Raw genomic sequence first — 6,361 nt, forward strand, 5'->3', positions numbered from 1 at the left:
CAGCTGGCTTCCAGGTTAAGCGAGCGGGTGTTAAGAAGCGTTGTTTGAGCGTTGTTTCGGAGGACGCATGACTCGACCTTCGCCTCCCGAGCCCATTGAGGAGCAGCAACGATGAGACAAGATCGAAATTGGGGATAATAATAATAATAAAACATTTTAATAAAAAGAAAGAATTCCAAAGCTGCTGGGTTTTTCACGCTCAACAGTTTCCCGTGTGTATCAAGAATGGTCCATCACCCAAAGGAAGCATTGGAGTCAAAATGGGCCAGCATCACTGTGGAATGCGTTCAACACCTTGCCCCGACGAATTGAGGCTGTTCTGAGGGCAAAAGGGGGAGGCAAGAACTTGTCTGTGTAAACCAATTAAGGTTTACAATCTCTCCAAAAGAATGTGGTGATTGATCGTGTCAAAGGTGGCAGTAAGGTCTGTGAGCACGAGGACATACGCAGAGCCTTTTAATGGTCTGACACTCATTAGGCAGAATTAGGTGATCGCCTATGGCGGCAGATTGACGAGGGCAGCATTTTCTGAACTGAACTGACCAAGACCCACCAACAATACATAAAACCTCATATAATTTTGCCCAAAAACAATGACAATTTCTCTCAACCAGTGGCATATGGGCTTTTTAGGTGAGCGCTGATGCCGCCTTGTGATAAGCAATGCCCACTTTATTATGATCAGTGGTTTCAAGTTTGTATTTATCAATTTTAGACAAACTGATCATGGCAAGAAAAAAAATACTTCTGCATTTCCCGCTGTGTAAACACATTGCAAATAGGCTCACAATAACTCCTGATAAAGTTGGGTAGCTGATATTCAGAGCTTAAATAGCCAAATGGATTTGTCACAGGAATCAGGACTAATAAAGACAATGCAATGGCCTGTTTTACAAATGGTGGGCTTACCACATAGATGGGCATTCATGAAATCAATTTCAGGGAAACTGTAGGCTCCTCAGTAAGCACGGAACGATGCCTTTTGGACGTCTTTTTTTGTTTGGTTCAGATTTGGTCTGGACCGGACCAAAAACCAATGTCCGTGGATGTATAAATCAAGGCTGACGTTTTACATTCTCCCAACAAATTATGCCATTTTGTTCGGTTTTTTGCATTTTGTGTAACTTATTTTTTTTTTTATTGTGTACATACTGTTGCTGCTTACCGTCTCTTATGACCAAAAATAACTTCTGGACATCAGAACAGCAATTACTCACCGCGGACTGGAATAAACTTTTTCCTTTAACGAGTCTGAAGAGAAGGATATCCTGCTTTCACTGGAACAGTCCCAGATCCACGCCTTTTGCATGAAGAAAAGACGCAGGAAAAGGGGCCGCAGATCGGGCAGCCTTCTGAGAATCCGTAGGCGAAAGAGTAACCTCCCACTACCATCCGTTCTTCTTGCTAACGTGCAATTATTGGAAAATAAAATTGATGACCTACGATTAAGATTATCATACCAACAGGACATCAAAAACTGTAACATCTTATGCTTCACCGAGACTTGGCTGAACGACGATACGGACAATATAGAGCTAGATCGATTTTCCATGCACTGGCAGAACAAAGACGCTACCTCTGGTAAGATGAGGGGTGGGGGTGTGTGTCTATTTGTCAATAACAGCTGGTGTGCGATGTCTAATATTAAAGAAGTCTCGAGGTATTGCTCACTTGAGGTTGAGTACCTTATGATAAGCTGTAGACCACACTATCTACTAAGAGAGATCTCATCTATATTATTCGTAGCCATCTATTTACCACCACAGAACGAAGCTGGCACTAAGACCGCTGTCAACCAACTCTATAAGACCATAAGCAAAGAAGAAAATGCTCATCAAGAAGCGGCGCTAGTGGTGGTCGGGAACTTTAATGCAGGCAAACTTAAATCAGTTTTACCAAATTTTTACCAGCATGTCACATGTGCAACCAGACAAAAGAAAATCCTAGACCACCTTTACTCCACATACAGAGATGCATACAAAGCTCTCGCCCTTTATTTGGCAAATCTGACCATAATTATATTCTCCTGATTCCCGCTTACAAGCAAAAACTAAAGCAGGTAGTACCAGCGACTCGCTCAATACGGAAGTGTTCAAATGACACGGATGCTACACTACAGGACTGTTTTGCTAGCACAGACTGGAATATGTTCCGGGATTCATCCAATGGCATTGAGGAGAACACCACCTCAGTCATCGGCTTCATCAATAAGTGCATCGACGACGTCGTCCCCACAGTGACCGTACGTACATATCCTAACCAGAAGCCATGGATTACAGGCAACATCCGCATCGAGCTAAAGGCTAGAGCTGCCGCTTTCAAGGAGCGGGACACTAATCCGGACGCTAATAAGAAATCCCGCTATGCCCTTAGACGAACCATCAAACAAGCAAAGCGTCAATACAGGATTAAGATTGAATACTACTACACCGGCTCTGATGCTCGCGGATGTGGCAGGGCTTGAAAACTATTACGGACTACAAAGGGAAACCCAGATGCGAGCTGCCCAGTGACGCGAGCCTACCAGATGAGCTAAATGCCTTTTATTCTCACTTCAAGGCAAGCAACACTGAAGCATGCATGAGAGCACCAGCTGTTCTGGATGACTCTGTGATAACGCTCTCGGTAGCCGATGTGAACAAAACCTTTAAACAGGTCATCATTCACAAAGCCGCTGGGCCAGACGGATTACCAGGACTTGTACTCAAAGTATGCGCGGACCAACTGTCAAGTGTCTTCACTGACATTTTCAACATCTCCCTGACCGAGTCTGTAATACCTACATGTTTCAAGCAGACCACCATAGTTCCTGTGCCCAAGGAAGTGAAGGTAACCTGCCTAAATGATTACCGCCCCGTAGCACTCACGTCGGTAGCCATGAAGTTCTTTGAAAGGCTAGTCATGGCTCACATCAACAGCATCCTCCCGGACACCCTAGACCCACTCCAATTCGCGTACCAACCCAACAGATCCACAGATGACACAATCTCAATCGCACTCCACAATGCCTTTTCTCACCTGGACAAAAGAAACACCTATGTGAGAATGCTGTTCATTGACTAAAGGCTCAGCGTTCAACACCATAGTGCCCACGAAGCTCAACACTAAGATAAGAACTCTGGGACTAAACACCTCCCTCTGCAACTGGATCCTGGGCTTCCTTACGGGCTGCCCCCAGGTGGTATGAGTAGGCAACAACACATTTGCCACGCTTATCCTTAACACTGGGGCCCCTCAGGGGTGTGTACTTAGTCCCCTCCTGTATTCCCTGTTCACCGACGACTGCGTGGCCAAGCACGACTCCAACACCATCATTAAGTTTGCTGACCACACAACAGTGGTAGGCCTGATCACCGACAATGATGAGACGGCATATAGGAAGGAGGTCAGAGAACTGGCAGTGTGGTGCCAGGACAACAACCTCTCCCTTAATGTAACGACAAAATCTTTCCCCCCTCAGGAGACTGAAAAGATTTGGCATTGGTCCCCAGATCCTCAAAAGGTTCTACAGCTGCACTATTGAGAGCATCCTGACCGGTTGGATCACCGCCTGGTATGGCAACTGCTCTGCATCTGACCCTAAGGCGCTACAGAGGGTAGTGCGAACAGCCCAGTACATCACTGGGGCCAAGCTTCCTGCCATCCAGGACCTATACAATAGGCGATGTCAGAGGAAAGCCCATAAAATTGTCAGAGACTCCAGTCACCCAAGTCATAGACTGTTTTCCACACGGCAAGCGGTACCGGAGCGCCAAGTCTTGGACCAAAAGGCTTCTCAACAGGTTCTACCCCCAAGCCATAAGACTGCTGAACAATTAATACAATTGCCACTCCCCCCTTTTTGTACACTGCTGCTACTCACTGTTTATTATCTATGCATAGTCACTTCACCCCCACCGGCATGTACAAATTACCTCAACTAACCTGTATACCCGCACACTGACTCGGTACCGGTGCCCCCTGTATATAGCCTCGTTATTGTTGTTCTTATTATGTTACTTTTTATTATTACTTTTTATATTAGTCTACCTGGTAAATATTTTCTTAACTCTTCTTGAACTGCACTGTTGGTTAAGGGCTTGTAAGTAAGCATTTCACGGTAAAGTCTACACTTGCTGTATTCGGCGTATGTGACAAATAAAGTTTGATTTGATTTGATTGCACCAAAAAAAGACATCCAAAAGGCGTCAGTCCGTTCTTACAGAGGTGCCTACAGTGTTGCCTGAATTTGAATTTTGTGAATGCCCATCTATGTGGTAAGCCTATTGCTTGTAAAACACCCCAAAAATACGTCCGGTCTGGACCAGCTGTGATTTGGCCCAAACATAGACCTCTATAAATGAAGTATTTTCAACTTTCATTCAGAAGCCAAAATGAGCCTGATTTCAACATCTGGAAAATACCTATTTTCAATGTCTGGAAAATAACATTCAGAACTGAAAATGAACCTGATTTCCACTTCCGGAAAATACGTATTTTTCAACGTCCAGAAAAGAGACCTTTTCAACGTCCTGGAAAATATGTATTTTAAACGTCTTTACGTTTCATTCAGGAACTAAATTGAACCTAACTTCAAGTCTGGAAACACATTTTAAACGTCTTTTTAACGTCATTCTGTTTAATGGGACTATTCTAGTTAAATCAAATCAAATCAAATTGTATTGGTCACATACACATATTTAGCAGATGTGATTGCGGGTGTAGCGTAATGCCTGTGTTCCTAGCTCCAACAGTGCAGTAGTATCTAACAATTCACAACAATACACATAAATCTAAAAGTAAAAGAATGGAGTTAAGAAATATATAAATATTAGAATGAGCAATGTCGGAATGGCATTGTCTAAAATACAGCAGAATACAGTATATACATATGAAATTACTAAAGCAGTATGTTAACATTATTAAAGTGACTAGTGATTCCATGTTTATGTGCATAGGGGCAGCAGTTTTTAAGGTGCAGGGTTGAGTAACCGGGTGATAGTTTTGCGGGGTGGTGGCATTTTTTTGTTTCACCTAGGGAGGCAGAATGGCAAGGAACGCTCCTGCTAAAACCAGACTGGAGCGTTTTGTATACATTATTTGTTTTCTGGAAGGCAGTGAGTGGCTGAGCAACAGCTTTTTCCCAAAAATTTAGGAATTGGAGGTTCGATATAAATAAATAAAAAATCTGTGTCAAGGTTTGGCTTTTTCAGGAGAGGAGATTTATTACTGCCACTTTTAGTGCCACTTATACAAGAGATTTATTACTGCCACTTTTAGTGAGTTTGGTACAAATCCGGAGGATAGGGACCCATTTATTATGTTCAATATAGGAAGGCCAAGCACACGAAGTAGCACTTTCAGTAGTTTAGTTGGAATAGGGTCCAGTAGACAGCTGGAAGGTTTAGAGGCCATGACCTTTTTCGTGAATTTGTGGCGAGATATACGAGTAATAGCTTAAATGTCTCCAATTATCCAAGGTCCTGGCAGTTCTATGCAGATTCACGACAACTGAGTTTTGGAGAAATACGCATAGTCAAAAAGGAGTCCGTAATTCGTTTTCTAATGATGAAGATCCTTTTTGTAGGAAAAGTTCATGAATTCATCACTGCTGAAGTGAAGGCCATCCTCACTTGGGAAATGCTTCTTTTTAGTTAGTTTTGCTACAGTATCAAAAATGTATTAAGGGATTGTTTTTATTCTCCTCAATCAGGTTGGAAAAGTAGGCTGATCGAGCAGCAGTGAGGGCTTTTCGATATTGCACGCTACTGTCTTTCCAAAGTAGTCGGAAGACTTCCAATTTTCTTGAAGCTTGCTTCAAGGCTTGGGTATTTTCTGTATACCAAAGAGCTTGCTTCCTGTGACAATTGTTATTTTTTCAGTGGTGCGACTGCATCTAGGATATTACGCAAGGTTACGTTTAGATCCTTGGTTAGGTGGGTAACTGATTTTTGTCCTCCAATGTCCTTGGGTAGGTGGAATGAGTCTGGAAGGGCATCTAGGAATCTTTGGTTTGTCCAAGAATTTAAAGGCCGGCTTTTGATAATCCTTGGTTGGGGTCTAAGCAAATTGTCACGTTCGTCGTTTGGATGAAGAGAGGAGGACCAAGGCGCAGCGTGATAAGAATACATTCTTCTATTTATTTAACGAAACGAAGAACACTTAGAGCTGCCTCTCTGTCTTCCATCCGCGCTTTCGTGCAGCCTCCCTCATACCACCGCCTCTCCGCTTTCGCTGCCTCCAGCTCACGCCTTTGGGGCGCGATACTCAACCAGCCTGTACCCAGGTCCCTTTGCCGTCCAGAATTTCCTCCCAATCCATTGCTCCACAAAGCGCTGTTCTTCCTTTCACGCTGCTTGTCCGGTTTGGTGGGTTATTCTGT

The sequence above is a fragment of the Salvelinus sp. IW2-2015 genome, linkage group LG4q.2, assembly GCF_002910315.2.
Source record: "Salvelinus sp. IW2-2015 linkage group LG4q.2, ASM291031v2, whole genome shotgun sequence".
NCBI classification, from domain to species: domain Eukaryota; kingdom Metazoa; phylum Chordata; class Actinopteri; order Salmoniformes; family Salmonidae; genus Salvelinus; species Salvelinus sp. IW2-2015.